The following is a 23,163-nucleotide window of genomic DNA, read 5'->3' as shown; positions in this document are numbered from 1 at the left end:
GTTGTTGTTGCTAATGCTCTCTTGTCGGACCTTTAGTCAGCCCAAGCCCACGAAAATCCTGGTAGCAAGAAGCGCAAGTTTACGTTCGTCGTTGGCTACAGCCTTGAGCACCTTACAGGTGACAGTGCGATTTAGCTCAGTTCCGCCCCCAATTTTGATGGAGAGCACTCTGGGGGAGACGAGTACAAAGGTCTCCCACCTCTTTTCCTCTATTACTAACCTTTCGAGGGGACTTTCGGCTCGTCGCATATTTAGAGTGCCTGCATGCCGCATTTGCAAACATCCACGCCTTCTCCGTTATCAAACCCGGGTCCTTCGGCACGGCAGTCAGCGACGCTAACCACCGTACGATTGGGTGGCAGCGATGGAATTAAAAGCGTGCTGTAAGCCCGAGCACTAAATATGCCATCGCTTTATTGCGGGAAAGCGAGATCGCTACTACCTTCAAATATTTAAATAAAAGAAAGATTTGCACAGCTTCAGCTTAAAAACCAGAGCTTGAAAGGATTAATCTAAAAGAAAAAAATGCATTACGCCAAGAAAAGCAAGAAAATAGGCTTATTTCCTAATTCTTGCGTCAAGCACCCTGCGAAGTTGTAAACGCAAAAAGAAATTTTTGGGGAAATTAAAAATGCTCTTCCAACGATGGCATAAATTATAAGAAAATAAAAAGACTCTTCTTTCTTCGAAGATTATCGTATAGTTTTTATTACTAATTCTCTTAGTCAAATCATAAATCCTGTATGCTGGGTTCTAGTTTGATGAAAAATACTCTTCGGGGACACATCCAAGGTTCTTCTATTTTTAATCTTCTACCACCAACATTTGGAGGAAATTTTCGGCCGGATGGTATTTCAAGTACTCCGATCCCGCAGACACCATACATTACAAACATCCATGTCTTCTCCCAGATTCGAACCTGGACCCAACGATATAGCGACCAAGACGACTAACTTAGAAAACCAAGAGAATATCTTTTGACTTGCTCTGCTGCCATTTTCAATTTATTGTGATAAATTTGAACTGAACTTTCATTATCTGAAAGAACATTTAAGTTCATTTGAACGAGGCAGAATCTGACTTTTCTAATTTTCTAGTTTTGGCGTGTGCTTCTAAAGATGCACTCGAATACAGAAATCTTCCCACTTACCGTAGAAAATCTGACTAAGAGCTATACGTCTTGAACCGCTGTCGCTCCAAGACACGATAAGAAAACGCCCGATGCGTCCTCGTATTTCATGACAGGACACAAACCTCGCGGGATGCGTGGAGGACTGAAGGTTTAATGCAAACGTCAAATAGAATTTTACGGTAGCGCGTAAAAAATTTTATGCCTTACCGCTCTTCATACTCCTTCTCTTCGAGTAAAAAAGCGGGGTAAAGAAGAGAAATATGAACAAGGGTAATTCCTATTATTTTATATCTATCTTTTGGATGAGAGAATGATGCATAGCTCTTTTTGTTCAAGACTTTTTATGAGTTACCCTTTCCTCCTGTGAATACTCTGTGCCTAATTCATTTTAATCTTTTTATGGATACGAAGTTTATCTGTCTGGAAGTAGTTTTATCTGTTATCAAATTCATGATATTTTTTAATTAGCCACATTATATATGAACTTTCTTTGATTAAGAAAAAGAATCCTTTTCAGATTTGTTTTTATTTTATTTTATTTATTAATTTATTTTGGTAGGAAATGACTAGGCTGTAAGGTCATCGCAAATGTATAGTAATTGCCTTTTATTATCAAATAAAAAAATAATACTTATTAATGTAACTAAAATTTTTAAAATTTAGATGGAAGTGTATATTGATTTTTGAAAAATTACCTAGTTGTAGTTATAACGTAATTTATAGTATTTTAAATGAAATGCATAGTTTCGGTTTTCTCATGTTAAGACAAATACGAGCCAATTTCAATTAGAAAGTCATCCGATTAGAAATGTAGATGAAGGTAAGTCTATTTATTAGGTAGACATGGCTTGTAATGCTGTGCCTTATTCCTTAATATATACAGACTGATATTGTCTGGAGTTATAGATGGTCATCTCAGGAATGCTGCTACTGTGATCGGTGTAGTGGGTGAAGATGCTGATACCGTAGCGTTGGACCCGGGTTCAAATTTGAGAGAAGGTTTGGATATTTGTAAGTGTTACTGTCTGTGTAGTAAGAGGGCATTCAAAATACACGGCGAGCCGAATATCCTCTCAGGTGTATTAGTGGTAGGGAAAGGAGTGGGAGATTCTCGAATATGACTCTCGGGATCTTCTCGATTGAAACTGTAAGAGTTTCCTTTTTCTCACTTATTGATTTCATCGTCTAAGGCACACTCATAGTAACTTTTTCTGTAATGAGACGGCTAAATGGCCGATGAGTATCGCAGGAAACCATCAAATGCAATGATTTTATAGGTTTAATCTTTATGTTGCAAAAGGCACATCGCCTATAATAATGCAGCTGCATAATCCATCTCTTGTACAATCACCAATAATGGGAACTGCACAAAGAGGAAGCAACATACATTCAGAGTGTTGATCTGCTGAAGCCTGAGTGCGGGATGTTTAGCATAAATACCGTCCACAGAAATGTTCAAAAATAAATATACAATTAATTTACTTTTGCTTGGATCTTAGTTCATTGAATTTAGATGATGCATAGGTAGACATTTATATTATCAAAGTATTTAGAATAAACTGTAAATTTTCTTAAAAGAGAAAAGAAAATTGGTTGCAGAATGGTTACCAGATGTGTTAACCATTATAACAGCAGAGCCCATGTGAGAAATACCGTAATTACTTAAATTCTTCCTCACCTTGTGATAACTTATCATCTAACATCCTTAGTTTTTTAACATCTAAACTTTCCTTTTCGAAGCATTGAGGGAAAATAGACTGTATCTCGACTCAAACACAGGGCCTTCAGGTTACTAGCCTATTCGCTATCTCTTACACTACAGCGATCAAAGAGAAATTTCTCGTTTAACTGTTTAATTTTTAAGTTTTCATTATTACGGTCAACGCTTGTTTTAACGACAGCTCATTTTAACAATTTTCATTTGCAGCGAGTGGTGCAAAAAGTGTCGATCTGATGACAATATATTAAATCCATTTTCATTATGTAAATCGTTAAAACATCGATTTTTTTATATCGTTCTTTATCTAGCTGCCATTACTTATAATGTATAAAACATCATTAAAAAGATTAGAACGAAACACTAAAGATTGTATTAGATCAAAATTGATTGAATATATTATCAAAGAAAAATTCCCATTTTTTTTCTCGTTATCAAATGTATGATTTGTCGGATATAGCTTCGCAAATAACAGCTTCATATTTCCCTAAAAATATTCCTTGTTGTGCACAGCAATGCTCCTTGAAACATACTTATAGTATATATTACTTAACATATTTATAGTGTATATTAATTTCTGGATATTTACGAAGTGGTTGTAGTTACCGTTCTATACTTCCATCTAGGTGTGATTCAAACGTATTTAGTCAAGCAATGAAAATCCTTTCACTGAACTTAAATTTAAACACATTAAGACACATTACAAAACTCATTGCTGGACTTCGAATAAGCTATTATTCTATGTGAGGTGCGTAATGTACAGCATTAGAAACATCTTCTATTAGTAACAGATATTTATAAAAACTAAGAATTAGGTATTAGAGGGGGATGAATTACGTGCGTTATAAACTATATCATTTAGAGATGCGGTAAAACTTCTGTTACTCAAATAATTATGCTTCTCCGTCTTCCGATTATGAATATTTCGAAAATCAACTGATGGCCAATACATAAATTGAGGATATATCTGTTTTGAAACCTTGACAAGTTTTTGAATTTTGCCTTACCTAACTAATTTTGATCAAAAGATTTTTAGAAAAATGCTTGGGTTTGGTAGCCTGTCGCTGCCAGACAAAATTTCTCGAATGCTTTTCATAAAATAAAGGTGAGCTTGTTTTTATTTTCTGATTTCCTTGAGCACAACTGAGAAAAAAAAATTGTTGAATTTTTCCAAGCCCCCGTCTAGAATTTTCTATCGGGTGCAAGCGCTTGAAATATGTCCATTTGATTCTTATACATTCCTTGCTGGTCTGCAGGGAAAAAAAATTCGGCATAAATGATGTAATGGATGAAGGCGCCGGAAAGCAACGCTTTCGTTACCTTTCTTGAAATCAATCGCTTGGTACGGGGTTTGGGGAGACGGAATCGGATCCCACCCTTACAGGGATGAACTGGGTTAGAAAAAGTGACGGTGTGGAGAAGGAAGGCACGGCTCCCTAGCAATCTTCTTCGTCTCCGCCCCTATCGATGCTGGCGCCAGATATTCAGCCAAGCGAGATTTTGATGCAATCGGCTTTTCCATCAAAATTCCGAACTCATCCCCTTCTCTTTTCCCACCATGCTCTTATCACTTGTCGCCAAGAGGAGGAAAAGTTTTTATCAGTGTGCTACTCCGTTGTAACGGTTGTGACTGACGAACCAATGGACGAACAAGATTAAGCGATACGCCAGTATCATTTTCTTCCTCATCATCCCCCTGTCCGGATTCGGGACAAATGTCAAACGTCCTTCCTCCGAACATCTCCAACACCCGCTAATCAGGTTTCAGCAATGGTCTGAATCGAATAAAAAATTCTGGACTTTCAACAGCCTACATTAACTTTCCGTTTATGTCTAATATTTTATTTATATTCTAAACGTTAGTATGTTCTAATCCTTTTTAGGTGCCTTGTAAAGCGTTCATCGTTCATTCTACGATATTGATTCATTCTGCGATTTTACTACTTTTTAGTATTGATCTCTTTTATCCTGCCCCGCCATTTATAGAGTACCCCCTCTCTTAGGAGGGTTTTGAATTAATTTTGATAGTTTTTATGTCATTTCGCTTTATATATTATCTTGCTTCATCACAGTTTGTATCTTCTCATAGTTTATTATCATAATTTATAATTTTTCTTTTCTGCCTTTTCATCTTATTCTTTTATTTTCATTTTATTATGGTGTAAGAAGTTAGCTCTATTCTTTATCAGATACGTTTACTTGTTGCGGATATGGGCTCTGTTTTTTAGTTTTTCTTCGTACAATTTTCAGCATAAAATTGTCTACGAAGGTCTTAGAGGAGGTCGTCTGCAAAAGGCTGTTTTAGACAATGTTCACTGCCAGAAATTCTGTGACCAGAGTTTAAACGTAAATCTAGCAAAAGTGATTAGTGAAATTTCATGTTCCTTTATTATATAAATATTCATAATTAAAAAATTCTAACTATATTTCAGAGACATATGTTGTTTGCGGATAGATATTAACATTTAAGCAATATGCTCAGTTCTGCCTTTGCAACCTCCGGACATCGATGCCATTTTACTGGTCTTTTACTGGTTTACTTTAGGCAAAGAAAAGATAAAAAGTTCAGAAAACAGTATAAGAAAGAAGTTTTAAATCTTTTGAGGAAAGGAAGTTTTAACTCCTAATTTGCTGTGGAAAAATTTTTCTAGGATTTGGTCCAAGTTTAGCATCGTAATGTAGCAATGAAAACTGAAGCTTCGCTTTAGAAATGGGATATTTCTAAAATGCATAGCTAATGTGTAAATGCGTTCGCGTCTTTTCCTCGTATTTACTGCACTTTTCTTTGATTCATATGCTCCCTCATTGGACGGATTGTCTTAACAGGCCTCCCTGACTAATCAGCATTCATTTGTTCATTAGTTTACTCATTGAATATATAATCTTAACAGATTTATCAACCAGGAGCAGATAATGCGTCTCTTGGTTTTGATTTTTTTTTCTGATAAAATAGTCTCTTTTCTTTGTAGTTTTCTCTAGGCGCATGCTTCGTTTCAGTCATTTTCACTCCTGTAATTGAAGAAAAAGCCTGTATTTTACCTCTGAAACTACAGCCTCGTATATTTCCCCAATTGGTTACATTTCCAACTCTCCTTCAGCCTTTTTTGGGAGGAAGGCTAATAAGTTTTTATTCGTTTCTATTAGTGAATTGCTTTGGTATTTTGTTTTGTTAGATGGAATGAATGATTGTTTTTTCAGTAATTATTTGTTTAAAAATACCCAGGTGATGCACTCGAAAATTCAAGATCTCTAATGCTTTAAGCATTATTACGTGTATATCACTATTTATCACTATTTTATTAGTTAGTGTATATCATTATTTAGTCCATTAACTCTGTTTTAAATTGTTTTATGGTTTCGGTGTCAAAACTAAATTGCACACTTTAATTTGTTTGAAAACTCAGAGATAATTTTGCATTTAATACTTTATTTTCGAATTCATACGAGACAATGAAAAAGAACACCTAGAAACATAACGGCAATAAATCCTATCATAATTTCCGAAAACCAGGTTAACTAAAACTAAAGTATGTTTTACCCATTATCATAATCATAAATATTTATATCATAATGCAATTTCTATGATAATTATAGCGAAAACTAATTATTCTGTCTGTGTAATTATTTTATATTTATGCTTTTTAGTTACATGTTAGTCTATGCAAAATGGCATCTCCAGTGGTGATCTAAATTTGAAATAATAGGCAAAACATGGACGTTTGTGATTATTGGCATAGAACGATCGTGTTATCGACACTGAATTATTTTAGTTATAATTATGGCTATTATTTGACATTCATCTAATTAGTGTGAAGTTGTATCCCTCAGAATTTGTTAGAACGTGTATCCACAGGCAGTCCTGAAATTTATTTGTAACCTTCAATCAAAGAAAAAGTGTTCTCTTCTGGGAGTAGGCTAATTAATGTATATTATTATATAATACTAATTAGTAGTAAAAAAAGGAGACAGCTCTCAGAGAAAGAATTTCAGGATTGTCTGTGTGTATAGTTAAGTAAGTTAGAGTTAAGAATACACGTTTGTTAAGATGTAGTTCTGTATAACGTAGAGACTGACACGCAAGCCATCTTTAAGATGAACTAGTCTATTTCTCTGAATGAAATTCTTTTCAGAAGGTCTCCTGTCCAGATCTTTTGCCGCTATAGTAATGCAGTGCTAATTAATAAACAGTAGCGTAGTAGCGTAACGGCCAGAAACATAGATTCTGTAGTTCTCCTCCCCCTTGGTGGTCTCTGAGACCTATGTTTTGACGAGCACCCGGTGCCCGGTTCAGCCTTGGGTATTGAAACCTCCCCAGAGGTCGACGTAGAGAACTCTGCGAAGCTACTGGCTTGGATCTGTACCTAGGCCTCGTATTTACTACTCGTACCACGAGGGTATACAAATCATGAACCTAGTGGTTCTGGATGCTCCGAAAAGGCCAGACCGGGGTCTGGTAGGTCCTAGAGCAGATGGCTATAGTACCCCGGGGTGGTTCCCGGAGATGCTGAGTAATGTCCCTATGCGACTGCAGGTAGCAAGTCATAGGCAACGACCAGTATCGTAAAAGCGATGCGAGGGCGGAAGTTGAACCTCTATGCCTAGTTCGAAGGAGCGAAGGGACTCACAGTGAGATAAAGTCTCGCGGAGTAAGGAATGCCCATATCTTATCTTGGGTTGAAAGAGAGAGTTCTTTTTTTTTTAAAGTCTGCATTGCGAGATTGCGGCCCCCGTGGTGTTGCAAGTGATTTCATGAAATCCCTCGTTTAAGGCTGTTCTGTAGACATCCATCGACCCGCGTGATACGGAGGTTCACAGGGTGTCTCTGTAGTTGCATTTTAGTTGCAGGAAAGGTTAAACAAATTTGTTTGTTTGATCTCCATAAGAGACCCTTATTGTTTTTCTTAACCTAAAGATGAAGCAGAAAGACTTTATTAGATGTTCTTATAAATGCTGAAAGCCTTCTTTAAAATAAAATGCTTTAATAACTTCATAATAAACATAAACTAGGATTTTGTGTGGAGTTTTCTGTATGGTGCAAAATGCGTATTTACATGATATAACTCTTGGGCTTTGCAAGAACTGTGGCGTGGAAATTTCGGAATTTATCTCTTGAAGCTCTGCAACACACCGACTAGAAAACATTGTTGTACTCCTTTTGTGGACTGGAGACACTTAAAGGCCATTGGTCTATTTAATGTCTTTGCTTAGATTGGTGATGGAGGAAGAAGGCTAGAAGACTCTCGGATTCCGTTCCTCGAAATGTCAAATCGGTGGTGTCAAAGCAATCAAAATAGGAGTGCATTTCCGATCGAAATTTTTATGTATGTCTTTGCAAACTGGACGCATCTAAAATCCAGGTTTCACTGAAAGTCTGCCAAACAAGGTACAGGTTGATGACCGGCAAAGAGGGAAACAAAAACCTCGAATTCCTTGCCTTGAAATGTCTGATCTATCAAGCTTGGAGTAATGCTATTAAATCGATCGAAATTTTTATGTAATTAATTAAATCCGCCGAAACTGGATCAGCGCTAATATTTAAGAACTGAGCTCAATGATAAGTATAAGTATATCCACTCGTGATGGTAGAGACCTATCTGTGGGGCTACAAGACTCGGAATAAGCATCAACAACAATGAATTTTCGATAGTTAGCAGGAGTTATACTCCAAACAATGAGAAACAATTGCCATACTTTTTCGTATGTGACCTTGTTTCCTAAAAAAAATGAAAAATGCCTCAAATTGATAAATCTCTGTCCGATTCTCTCTTTCCATCCATTGTCACGATTGATTACGATACAATTTTACATTTTTCAACTTTGATGCTTACTTAACCACGAAATGTGGGCTGTAATATTCAGGACGCACGAAATCATGTAATTTTGTTGTCATTGCGCCAAAGAATAGCCAAAAAATTTTCGATAACCATCGTTTTCTACGTTACAAATGTTCCGTGACAAATCACGATTCTGTCGCCATCACCATGATCATCATCATCCCGCTTTTTAGTAACCCATTTCGCATCCCTTCTCCTACCACCACCGACTTTCCACTCTTCTTCGCTGGGTTCTGATAATAATAATGAGCGCCAAGAAAGATTGATAAATGGCCAAATCGGCCAACCCTAACAAATGATACTTCGACAGCCGACTCAGCGAATTTGCTGTCACAGAAAAGGGGAAAAAGTGTTTTGTCAAGTATGGGATCTGAACTCATGACGACGCCATCTTTAGTTATTGGAAAATTTTTCTTAATTTTTATTTGCTGATAACTTTAAAGAAGTATGTCCACCTAAATTACTGTTCATTCATTTCGCGAACATACGAATGGATACTTTTAAAATTCTAATTTTCAGCTGATATATAATTTCTTCAGGTTATTACAGGAATTTAGTAATAGTAAGTATGGCTTCTGTTCTCAGGAACAATCGCCTGTAACTATTGGGAAAAAAAAGTTGACATTAATTTTTATTAATTCGTCGAAAGTGCGCGTTTTCATTGCAGACATAAGTATCTGTGAATAATTATCAAAAGAATGACAACTTCAGATTTGTCTGTAAATTAGACAAGTCTCTTTGACCAATAATTTTACTTGGCGTTGTATTCATATATCGGTTTATGAAACTTTTAAGTTTAAAAACTTGCTTTAATATTTGATTGAATGCTATTTATCAAACTTATTTGTAATCAAATGCTGAATGCGTTCATTTTGATTTGCTCAAAGTGTACATCGTAAGTATATTTAAAAGGTATTTCGAAAGTACATCAAGCTTTATTTCTTTTAATATAGACATCAGATACATGCTTTATACTTCTAGTTTCAAAATATTTTTTTAATATTACATGAGACATGAACCAAAGCATCAAAATATAACCTCCTCCTTATATAATGCTAGTCTTGCTTGTGATTTCAGACAGCATTGTCTGGAAATTGAACTTCCCGATTTCAGAACTCCAAATCAGTTCTTAGTCACTGAACATGGTCCCCGCAATGTTTCTAAAAGTATAGCTGTGAAAGCTGATGACAACATGTCATGAATTAAAGCACATAGTCCTGCCGTTTTAATTACATGACTGAGAGTAATTTTATGATTTTATGATTTGTTGTTTGAACACATATTGGAGATCTTCAATCGCGTTTATATAGGGTAATTTTGAAACCATACTATTTGAAGCTCTTCTCTGATATTCCGCGACCTCTTCTGAACAATGCAGACATAATATAGTGCATTATCAAGACAGAAGTTGAACACGCCAAAGTGAAATATAAAAATAGGAAGCAAAACGTATTTACGCCAAACACAAAGTTGTTGCGTTGCTAATTTTATAGTGCATTATCCTGTTGAAGAATTTTAGAAGCGAAATAATTTCATTTTTATCAAAGTTATACTTAGTCTAGGGTGATAGTTAAGTTAGTGGTAGACAACATTTCCTACATATGAATAGTTCGATCTAGAGTTCCCTTCAATTTCAGGCCCATACTAACTTAAAGAACAGGAAAATACTAATACATTTGAACATTGGTGTAGTATCTAACGTACGAACACCGTATGCAATAAATGGATGGCTTGTTGTTTAAAGATCCCAAATCGACATACGCAAGCATATTATTCATACTAGATTTTTCAAGAAACTACTTTTGTTTATTCAAAAATTCAAAGAAGTTCCTAATGTCGCTCCAGAGCTTCTAAAGACTATTCCTCCTAAATCATTTCAGAGATTCCAGAAACTCCTACTTTTCAGTTCAAAGCTTTCATACGCTACTGCTTTTTATCTTAAAATTTATAGAAATATGAGACTATTTTTCTTCTGAGCATATAGTGCCTTTTACATACATGTTCATAACCAAAAGTTATGCATATCCTGTTGATAGCGTATTATAAATGGGTCATCTGAAACTTGTGTTATTTCATATGGTTTGCGTGGATATTTTATGGGGGGAAATTAATGCTATCGAATTAAAAGTATGCTAAATAGACAATCTGTCCATCAGAAATTGTAAAGGATTTTGGATTCATTATGGTGGTTTATCGGATCTGTCACTGCACAATAACTTATCGCAAGATAAAATACTTTCATTAAATGTTAGAAAGTAATTCCAGATCTCTATTAGTTTCTTACCTTCGTTTTGGCCAGTGAAACCCAGTTAGAACATTATCTCTTAATCTGAATTTTTTAAAGGTGTATAATAGCAGTTACTGCCTCTGTTATTAAAAATGTATTTTTTCAGCACTTTCTGAGCACGAGCTGCTGTTTGCCAACAAGTATAATAAGCAGTTTGCCAACAAAGTACACCTTTTAAAGATAACAATGGTGAAATCTCTCTTTTTATTATACTTTTATTTCCGTTCTGTTATCATCTTCCCAGCAAGAAGGAAATCTCCTTCTTAAGAAAAAAAGGGAAGGGGGAAAGAATTTACTTGGCTGGCTGAGCTAAACCCAATGAGTGACATAGTAATAATTATTCAAAATTGGAAGACAATATTTTTTCACGCATATTTATTTACACATAGAAATGCAACACGAAGAACATTTAATTGATCTTTTTATGCCAAAATGTGCTGAGATTGATTAACTTTACTTTTTACCGCTATCGAAAATCTGAGAAAGAAAATCGCGTATCATACTTTTGTCTTGCTGTTTAGAGATAACGAGCTTGTTCATATCCAAAAATGCTTCGTAATGTTATGAAGAAGTGCTTAAGAAAACAAATATTCGGAAGTAAATAAATAGGTGGTAGGATCAAAAACGGTCCTGTTATCCAGAATCTTCCAATTTCGACCTTTGCTATGAAGAATAGTTTTTGCCGTTTATCTTGTCATTTTTCGTACTAGTATTTTGCACAAAAGAGCGTAGTATGCATTTGATAGCACTTTCTTTCACTGATTACCAATAAGCAGTTTGCCAACAAAGTAGTACACCCTTTTACAGATAACAATGTGAAATCTATCTTTTTATTACACTTTTATTTCCGTTACGTTATCATCTTCCCAGCAAGAAGGAAGTTTCCTTCTTCCGAAAAAGGGGAGGGGGAAGGATTTTACTTGGCTGGCTGAGCTAAATCCAATGAGTGACATAGTAATGATGATATCTATGTGAGGGGTGGGGGGGCGATCCAATGGATGAGGAGTCAAATCCAATTTCATTAATGGCAACTAGAGGATGTTGGAGGAAGTGGGAAGTAGTTATGAGCGAGGGTGAGAAAATAATAGTAGCATTAATATCTTCTATTTTTATTTATTCTACTAGAAAAGTGCGCCAGAATCCATTCTTCCTATTATCTCTCTCTTACCATCATCATCCTAGTACCTCCATGACGAAAAGAAGGGAAATAATAACAATAATAATAATAAAAGGAGTCTTGGCGTCTGTCCTTACATCAATCAGTCAGCGTATCCATTATCCTCTTGACTGATACAAAATCAATATAATGGTCCCTCCACCTATTTTATGCCTTGTCTGTGTTCTACAGGCGAGGAGATCATAGGCCATAAATCCTTAGTTATTCGAAGCTTTCGCCATAACTACCCACCGAATAGGAGTAAAAGAGAAGAAAAAGAATGGAAGGGGAAAATCCGTGGAAAAAATCCTGTTCGTTTCCCTTCATTATCCCTTTGAGACGGTGACAGTGATTTGCAGATGAGTGATGAAAAGGTCTTAGTACAGAAGGTCGCCAAACTTCCTACACTTGCATATTTGTAATTGCGTTTCAAGAACTAATTACCTATAAAGAGGGAAATAATATTTAAAACTATGTAAATCAGTGCTCATTAAAAAAAGAAATGCCAAGTGTCCCAGTGTAATTGATATATTTTTCAACTTTTATGCAAGTTTTATTAGCTCACAAGGACAATCTGTGGCAGCAAAGTACGTGGAATTTCATGAGAGCCACTGACTGTCATTAAAAGAAAGATAGGTTACCAGAGGAATAAAACATATTTTGTTGTTTGTTTGTTTGTTTGCTTAACTAAGATATTGGAAAGCTGAAACTTACACTCGGATTTAAAGAAAAGCCTTAAAAGAGAAAATCTTTAAAAGACTGCGAATGTTACGCAATACTGTATTATGTTGCATCATGTTAAATGTGTATTATGTTGCATCATGTTAAATGTGATAACTGAAGTACCTTGATTGTTTTGAGGGATATCTCCGTGATGTATTGAAGAAGAAGGGTCTGTTTTCTGAATCTAAAACACTGACTTGCCTAATCGTATTCATTTACATTTTTTGCTGTATGTAATAAATGCATCCTGCTGTGAAAATGAAAAATTGGTAACGTTAAATGCGGCACTTTGCATTAAGTGTGAGCTTGGAATTTTTACTCGGTACAAAATGCAATTTCTTTAAAATATTATACATCCTACGTCCTTATTACCACATATTTTCGGTTCAAGAACTGAAATGCACTGCAGTACTGAAACGAGAAAAATCTTTCTCAATACCGAGGATACTATACTATTGAGGTTTGCTCTTCTGTGACGTCATTGACTCCTCGTCTGCTCAAAATCAACTTCTTCCCTTATTCTCTTTATGCCTTCATCTCTCCCATTTCGACCCTAGCAGCACAGTCTAATCGGGTAGTTCCAAGACAATTTTCTCTCTGAAACGCAGAGTCGTAGCGTTATATCAGACCTCTGATATAACGCTACGACTGTAATTCAATGATTTGTGTTCTGACTCATTAACATCGACTTTCCCAAATTTTTCAATTTAGGAAGACTAACAGATTGATCGGGAAAAGCAGTTGCTATTAAAAGATCTCCAGAAAGCATTCATTTGATGTTCTTTGTTTCACCAGTAAATGACTGAATATATTTATAAATAAGGAATGATGACATCTTTTCAAGAACACAATGTGAGTTATTTATGAAAAGAAGTGTAAGTAAAAATTCTCCAGAATTTGCATTTGCATTTGTTTTTACTTTTTATAAATTAGCAATTCCATTTAAAAAAAATTTTTATTACTCAGTTGCAGAGAAATAAAAATTCGGACCCAGCCGCTTCACCCAACAAGTCAACAAGGAAGCATAGATTGCTGGGCCAAGGCTAATCGCGTCTGTACGCAGTTTTAAGTCCCACAATCATTTTTATTATCCCCAAGCCACTGACACTAAAAACTAGTAAACAGCAGATTGACACTAACGGACAGCTAAGTTTTTAAGCAGAGGCCAGAATAGCGTTTTGGGGACAGTATCTCTCTCCTCAACTAACAAGACCCTTCTTTCCAACCTTACGAGTCACCACGCACAACAAATGCGTACGCATGTCTTTCCATGAGAAACTAGAAACAAAGGTTGCAGAGACATCAGGTATTTTTGGAAGCAGGCTAGATGAAAAATGATCAATCGCCTTCGCCGGGAATCGAACCACGGACCTCTGAAATACAGGCTCAGTGTGCTGACCACTACACCACGAAGGCACGCTAGGAAGGCGGGAGAAATACCTTCTATACTCCCCCTTTTAAAGGGCACTGGGTTTACTTTAAGGGACCCAGTCACCAAATCCTGGATGATGAGAATCATCATCCAACACCCTTTTAGTTCGGGCGCCACTGTAGAGACATTAGGTATTTTTGGAAGGGGGGAAGATGAAAAATGAGCAATCGCCTTCGCCTGGAATCGAACCATGGTCCTCTGAAATACCGGCTCAGTGTGCTGACCACTACACCACGAAGGCACGCTAGAAAGGCGGGAGAAATACCTTATAAGGTATGTAACAATATCTTACTTAGATTTAAAGAAGGAACTCCAACCTCCAATAATGAAAACTACGAAGGAGGAAAAAATGGAAAATTAAGATAAGGAGAGAAGAAGCGAAACAGAGGAGAGATGACTGGGACTCCGGAATCGTGATTCCCGTGTCGATGACGATGATTCCCTAAACGGCTAAAGTGCTTCGAGATTGCCACATACGTGCTCACAGAGCTGTGCTCCCAAGGGCCCTCGTGCGATGGTAACGATTAGAAGATATTTCATGGTTTATTCCAAGCTTTCCATATAATGCATTTTCTTTCAACGCCTCTCGATTTTCTTCCTAATATTTAGCGACTGCATTATTTATTTTAATTGATTTTACAGATGTAGAGTTATATAGCTATCTTTTCAGCGTAAGAGCGAGTGTGGCGTTCTGATCTGGTTCAAGTTTGGGAAATTCACGGCTTAGAACAATAAGAGCACTTGTCTTGAGTCTGGACCGTGTGGGTTTTTTAAGTTTATTACTGACCTTAGTTTAAGTGTCTTTTTAAGTTTGCTACTTTTTTTTTACAACAAGCTGTGTGTTTCAGTAAGATATTTGATCTACAACTTGCTAGCAGATCATAAAAATCATTTTTAGTGATGCTGTTGGAATGTCAATTCGGATTTTTCATTCAGTTTTCTCATAGCATTTTCGAGCCAAAGATATTTCGTATATCATTTTTTGTCAAACCTTTTTCTCCTCGGGTTTCTGTTTTTCTCCCCATCGCATTCTATAGTTTTTGATGCCTAGCAATTTAAAGAGAAATTCTCTGAATTTGTTTCAATTAAATATGTCAAAATATAAACAAACTATTATAAACCCAAATTGATGAAAACGCGTGACATTATGATCCAATTATTTACTTCAGTTTTTATATTGCACTATTTGAATTATCATTTTAGCAAATTGTGCTGCTCCCTTATTCTTTTTTTATCAGTTATTATTTTTACTTCCTTGTACGAAGTAAAAAGGAAGTATTGTAATCGCGAAAAGTTTCAGGCAGCATATTTCAACAAAAATATCCATTTTGACCGCTATCGAATGCAATTTAACGATGTTTTTGCGTGATAGCTGTACGTAAAGACAGAATAAAAGACTCTTTTCCTCCAAAAAAAATATAAAACTGCTTTAAAATGAATTCTCAAGAGAATTTTTCGTGGCATCTGTACGAACGTATGTACGTACGTACGAACGTATCTCGCATAACTCAAAAACGAGTAGCCTCAGAACGTTGAAATTTTGTATGTAGGACTGCTATAACATGTAGATGTGCACCTCGTATTTTGGTTTCAATCGGCCGCACCAAACGTATATAAATATATTTATATATATATCCACTCTGTTACCCGGCTCAGTAATCTCAGTTTCTTTACTCTTATGTGTTTGTAAATTATACATTTTTGCTTTATGTTGTTCTCATCTTCCGGTTAAGGTTTTTATGCCTTTAGTAAATCTGTATGCAATACGTTTAGAAATATCAACAATTTTAAAGTTTTTTAACTTCCGCTAAGCCTAGTATTTTTTTTTTTTTTTTTTTTTTTTTTTTTTTTTTTTTTTGATGGCGGCCATTGCTTGTTTACATTTGAAACAGCAGAATAGTGGATTTGTTGCCAATCTAGAGAAACTTAGCTTCGCAACAACAAAGATAACGCCGTCATTTATTATTGCGAATTAAATCATGCTTAATCCTTTCTGGAATTTTTTCGAGAAAATACGTGTTTAAGATTTATTTCGTAATTTCTAATACGGATATTTTGAGTTTTTATGTATTTTTGCCTTCTCGCGAAGTGAGAACTGAATTAATTGAATGAGAAATACTCAATCGTCTGTGAAAAACTGTTTCTTTTTTGTTTTGTTTGCTTAATTTCTTTTATACATCGTTCTAGCTTTATTACAGTATTTGAATAGAACATGTGACAAAGATTAGATAATTCTATTCTTTAAATGATATAAATTTTGTGCATTCTGAGTTATGATATATATATGATATGAACGAAATATAATACTGTTAAGTGAACCTAGCGCCAGAGTATCGATATGGTAAACAAATAGAGTGAATTTTAAAGAATGCATTTATTCTACTGTGGCTTATGCGCTGTCGGCGAAGTTGATTTAATTCAATCCAATAAGTTTAAATGAAATACAAGAAAAAATGTGTGTAATTTAATATTCTGTACAAGGAAGTCATGTGGTGTACACATCATTTTTTTTATTGTTATTATTTGGGAAAATTATTTTGCATTTCAGTTTCGAGGCAGCAGTTTGCTTTTTAGTTTTGATTTTTAGTTATACCAACAGAAGATTGATATGCCCCCTTTAAACGCAACAAAGGAGAATTTTGCATGCAAAAAGAACTGCAAAATTTAATATAACCCTTATACTTATCTCTGTGTGTTATCTACAGTATACGAAGGAAAATAAGAAAACTTTTTATTGTTTCAAACAGAACGTTTCTTGCGATTTAGTTTTGTATCGCAATCTTCCCTTAATTCCCTCTGAGCTGTGTGCACTAGCCACTAGTTTTGAAAATAAAGGTTTCCTCGAGGCATCCGAAAATATATATTCACATATATCGCAACGAAGGCTTACGTTGCATTAAAATAAACCTCTTCACCTCCTTTGCGGCGTTAAATTCGTAAGTGTGAAAAATTTGAAATGCCGTGCTGGAAATTGCGTTCATGTTTGACCACTCTTCAAAATGCGAAAATAAAAGGTCATTGGTCCTTATCTTAGTTACACTATTCCACCAAAATCATTAACGTTTTTACTGTTATAATAATATTATTATACTTAGAAAACTGACTTTTTTTACTTAGTGTTTACATAAAAAAGTACTTTTAATATGGATTTGACCAATTCAAGATAATTCATGTCATTTAAGATTTATTATTAAGAGATTGAATGATGTAAAATAACGAATAAAAATTAATAAAGAAAGGTATTTTTCACACGCGTAAATTTCGGCGAAGTGTTTAAAAAATTCAAAATTATTTTGAATATGTTTTGGAATCATTCTTTAGTTAAATAATTTTTATAACCGTTTTATCGTTCGGTGGTTAGCGAAAGTTAGCAGTCGCACCAAGGGATTCGGATATAAACTCGGATAAATATATATTCGGATAAGGTATGGAGGCTTGTAATGTGGTCTCGTTTATGCCGGTGCAATATAGCCTTCTTCTTGTGATAAAACTGTTTTCGGACTTCCGTAGGCGAAGGCCCACCAGCTGCCGTTCGGTAATTCTGAACACTGGTAATTCGGTCCGAGGTTCGAATCTCGGTGAATGGTCTGGTTGCATGGGCGTTTTCATGGTTTTTCCCATGTGTAATGAGTATACAAGCCAGTTCCCCATAGAAAACCCTCCTCGAAGACACATCTTCCTTTAGGGAGTTAGCCTTCGAGGCTGTGCCGTAATCATACAAATTTTCTTAAGCGAATGGCATATCTAGCATACTCCGTCATTGGATAACAAGAAAAAATGTTTTCCTTTCCTTTTTTTCTCTTATGTAAGAAGTTTTCTGCGTAATGCGAGTTTCCATTAGATGTTTTCCTTATTTCCATTTGTACTTGAATAAATTGAAATACAGATACTAGGAATGAATTTCATTTAAAAGTAAGTTAATTTAAAAAAAAAAAAAAACATTTAAAGTATTATTTCCTTGCTAATTAATAATCTTCGTCTGTTGTCTAATTTTTTAAATAGCTTTGCTAATGTAAGATCAGCCGATTGTAAAGAAGGATACCTAAGGTTCTGTTCCCTGGAATCTAATGCTGATCCAATATTAATTTTTCAATTTTTGATGCTAAGGTGAATGAAATATCCCTTAATGTAAGTTTAATATATTAATAAAAATGTTAGTCTGCATCTTCTAATTCCTCTATTGATGTTTGCATTCAAAATATAAGATTTCGAATGATTTCAGTCAAAAGTTAGTAACCTTAAGAACTAGTTAGCGAATAATCGCTTAAGTTCGTGTGACAAGAAGCAACAAGAGGGAAGGGTAACTAACCCTTTATTATTCCAATAAGATTTAACAAAACTCCATCTTGGAGTGTACAATAAAAGCCGACACTTGGGCTTGAACTTAAGAGACTGAGAAATAAATTAAAACTAAGATTAATTAAAGAGATATAGCCGAAGCTATAAAGATTCTAATCGAGTTGGCCTCATAACTCTATTTGACTACGGAGCTTATCAAGGGCTTGAGCGCGGCCGAGCGTAATAACAGCTTTGAGAGAGAGAGTAGCCAAAACGCAGACGCGCGCAAATCAGAAACTCTTGATTCTCTCTAACTCAGCAAGTAGAACTTCGCGGTTTAAATACCGGTTCTGCTCATTAAGTATTCAGAGTGATTCCAAAACTACGTTCTGGCCGGAAGTAGTAAGTTGAAGTTAAGAATTTGGCAGCAAAGGAACTTTAACTTAAAATTTAACTGTTAATAAAATTAACATAATTCTTACACTTTCTTTCTTTTTTTATTGCGTTCCACCGTAAAATGTCTCTGTACAAATCTTAATATATGGTATACGCAAATTAATATTAATGGTTGTTAATTTTAGTGTTCTATGAAGAAGTATTCAGCCGATGGTTACTGTTATCTTCAAACTAGTTATTGTTATTTTCTGAAGTTTGGAATAAATGGATGCAAAAAGGAATTTAATTTATAATGTTAATACTTCATACAAAAGTCTACATATATGAATAATGATCTGTCGTGTTTTTGTTAAATTAGAAAATCTGAAAGAAACCATTACGAGAAGTCTTCAGCTTTGCTGAATTGGTGGACCGAAGTAAGTCAGATTTCACCTACTGGGAATTTCCTTCGTGGGTACAAATGGAAACCATCTACTATTTGGCATCTGCTAAGCATCCGGAACGCAAGAACACGAAATAGGAGAGTCATAATAAAAGACGTCGAGCAAACACAAACGCACGATAAGGCTTTAAGACGCTCGTAAACATGGGGGACGGGTACGAATATGTCGCAATCCCCGCGCACTAAGATTTTCGCACTCTCATCTACTCCAATAACCGTTCTTTTCTAGGTGGCGATATCTCTTCTCTTTGTCTTACGATTTCGGTTCTAGACGCAAGGGGTGAGATACATAAAAGTTTTTCGGGAGAGATATGCTCATTTGTGGCCAGTTCAAACACTATTCGTTTTGATTACCAACAACTAGAAACCAGTAGAAGCCCTATTATTGCTGGGATTTATGAGATGAGGGTAAAAAGTGGGAGGAAGGAAGTAAAAAAAAGCCATGGAGATATAAATCTAATTGCAGCTGTATCTCGTCTGTGCATTCGTACTGGCTAGTAATACAAAAAATGAATAAATTTTGTGCTAAACTTAGACTAGAAATTTTACTCTGTGCTTTTGATTAAAAAAAAATCTTGTTGTGAAAACTCCTTATAACACAGGTATATATTCGACTTTCAAATGTAAATGAGTGCAGCGCTGGCTTTACCTCCGCTGAACTCAACCACACCTGAGGTATGTTGAAAAGGTTTTGTTCAAAAGATTTCCCTTGACTTTGATGATCGTTTTGGACTTATCCTTATCGATAGATTGCCGAAAGATAGCACATTCTCGTGAATTCTGTTCGATGCTACGAAACACTGAAGAGTCTGAGAAAGTCGGTCCAAATTGTATTTCGAGGCATCGTTCATTTGCTGGAAGATCTAAGAGTGCGTATCTTAACCTTAAAATCACACACTTTAGAAACATCCGAGAGTTCCCGCTCAGATGTGATACCTTTCCTCCGTCTTGTGATTTTCTCGTATTTGGAGAAAGAGGTCACAAGAGGAAGCGCTTTATATTGCATATCGAAATGCAGAATGCGTTTTCTTAGAATAAGGAATTAAATAAATTCTGTAGCTTAAATATGTGCAATATGGCGGGGAAAATGTCTTTGTTTACTTATACTATATGTATGAATATTAATAAAATTTGTTAAGAAACGTTTCAAAATAACTTGAAACATATATATTGTTTTGGCAGTGTTTCTGTCTTTTGAATTGATAAGCCAAACGGATGATTAATCCTATAAGGCAAGATCTAATTGGTAATGGTTTGTTAGGTATTTTAAGGTTAATGTGGCACAGCATGAAAAATAGTAAGTTATTGACCTGTCGAACATAAAAAGAAAAATCACACCGAAATAGCCAGTCTTTCATTTGTAATAAGCCCTTTTAAACCTGGCATCTTGTAAATATATTCCCTGAAATTTGTCAATAGTTTCACTTGAGTAGGTAATGCAAGTTACGTGTCAAACGTTTCAATTAAAAAAAGGTGGTAATAAAAGGAAAGGAAGAATTAGTTTAGAGTGAATTCTTTAGACATCAATTATAAATTAAACTTTCTCATTAGTTTCCTTTACTTAATCAATAACAAAAGTATAAAATGTTTCAAAACATTTAGAAATACATCAAATGAAATAAAAGTTTGTAATAACAGATACCTAAGAAAGAATATAATGCGAACTAATATATTTATCTAATAAAAAGTAGTATAATAATAGATGTATGTATGTATATATTAACAATTACAGAAAAATATGTATGTATTATTTTTGACTCAGAAAGGTGCAGATGCCTTTCTGAGTTGCCTTTCCATTTTCGAATGCTATTGACCTCTTCTTTAATCTGTAATATCGCCGAGAAATTATCACAGTTTTGTATAGCTCAGTCATAGGACGGAAGCCGTCTTGATAGCGTTATGTCTCTATTATAAAGGGTCGCAGAATATTTCCTCGATCAGAAATAAAATCTTCGAAGTACATGATTATTATTTTCAAGGAATAAAATCTAATGTGTTAAAAATTTATTTATTTTTCAAACTCAATAGTTAGAATAAAATTCAGATAAATAAAATGTCTGATGCCTCATGTACGTGTGTCAAATGTGCTTTCAACTTAAAATTTAAAAAGACACAGTGCGTGTCTTTTCTTCCTCTGCTAGCGCTTATAATTGAATGAAACCTTGGTTTGGAGATTCATAGTTTGGAATTCTTTGTGCCAGGTTTAATTCAAAGGAAGCTATTTTATATTTGGGAAAAAGTGCACTGCTTCCCGAGAACAAGCTCCGTCACGCTACGAATTTGCACAGACATCGTTTCCGGAACATTATTTCTGCGCCGCCATCTCTGGCTGCAAATCATATTACATCTTCCTTCTTGGTGAGAGGAAGAGGGGAAGGATTCGGAGAATGAGGAAGAACGGTGGAAGGAGAACGAAATGGGCATGTTCGCAAAGTCATCTGAAACACTGGCATCCGGGGAAAGACAAAACACTCTTCGCGACCCCGAGGTTACCAGCTTTCATAACTCAACGGTTTTCCTGAAAATCTGACTTGCCTGGACTTGTCTCCAGACCCCATAATTGGGAAGTGACAAAGGGGCTATATGTGGAAAATTGTGAATTAAGCCAGTTGTGAGTCATTAACTACACTCGTCCGCCAGCAGGGCATGCCGTTACCTCCGCCCACCTTTCTCACCTCCCCTCTGCTAACTGATCGAGCGATGCGAGTGCGGTGTGTGTGTCAGTAGTAGGGAACGGGGTGGAGCTGGGGTGTGCTGCGTTGCAGTTGTCAGAGAGAAATTTAATTAAATGTGATATTTGTTTGCGTGTCCGATGGCTGTAGAAGGAAAGAGTTAAGTTTGCGAAGCTCTTAATCACCGGAGCATTTTCTACTCAGACGCGGGAAGTTCGGCAGGATTCTAAATAAAGATGAGCTGAGTTCTTTAACTGGTAGTTTGGGAAGTCTTCAGCAGTCTTTTAGGACGTTAGAAATAATTTCTTCTGTCCTAGTATCAAATGATTGTACGTATTTTAGAATTCAATTTGAGGATTTCTACAAATCTGTATTTATAAGTGGTGAAGCGTAAATACAAGGAAAAAAGAGAAGGTATATCTAAATATTTTCTATATAATAAATTCATTTTTTCCTTCTTTAATTCATCATTGCGCGATATAGATAAAAAAAATAACGTAGTGCACTTTTACGTAGATTTCGCGAATTGTAGCAATAATAAAAAATCTGAAGAATCTAAGTAAGTTTATAAATCATGTACGAATCAGTACAAATTCCCATAATAAGGGTAGCAGCTGATGAATATAAGAGTATTAATAAAAAGAAAATAAACATAGAACGCAACATTTATTTATAAAAAAACTAGATTAAATTAAAAAATAAATTTAAAATATTACGTTTGATTTTTATTTTTTGTGCTCAGGTAGTTTCTGGATTTTTCAGTAATTTTGTTACAAATTTTGAACTTATGTAGGATCCCTTGGCTACGAAGCTTTGCTTTCCTATATACATGAGTCTCAGGTAGTCAAATCATGAGTCAGATCTTGTCTCAAATAGAATTTTGCTTCTGAAAAGCAAATTGCATCGCATGTAATTACATACACCACCAACCGTTTATTAAAGCTTTATAGCGTTATTACTTGTCATTTTGTTTTGTTTCAGATATTGCAGATGGATTGAAAAATACCTTGTTTAAAATCTTGGAGAAGGGTTTGGACGTCTGTAAGTGTCTACTTTCTGTGCGGCATAGGGGTATTTAAAATACTGGTGAGCCG

The 23,163-nt window shown here is 35.3% G+C and overlaps 1 protein-coding gene and 1 non-coding gene across 10 annotated transcripts in view; one reads left to right on the top strand and one right to left on the bottom strand.

Annotated features, from left to right (window-relative positions):
* Positions 1-23,163, top strand: part of LOC118199468 (RNA-binding protein Musashi homolog Rbp6-like) — a 1,078,296-nt gene that overhangs the window by 926,335 nt on the left and 128,798 nt on the right. The window lies entirely within an intron of this gene.
* On the bottom strand, positions 14,193-14,265 carry TRNAT-UGU (transfer RNA threonine (anticodon UGU)). The gene has a single exon. It is a non-coding gene; the product is annotated as a tRNA-Thr (tRNA).

Source organism: Stegodyphus dumicola, chromosome 8 (assembly GCF_044657685.1).
Source record: "Stegodyphus dumicola isolate Sdum_Otavi_A_Nest chromosome 8, ASM4465768v1".
In the NCBI taxonomy this organism is placed as follows: Eukaryota; Metazoa; Arthropoda; class Arachnida; order Araneae; family Eresidae; genus Stegodyphus; species Stegodyphus dumicola.
This window is presented reverse-complemented; position numbering and strand designations above follow the sequence as displayed.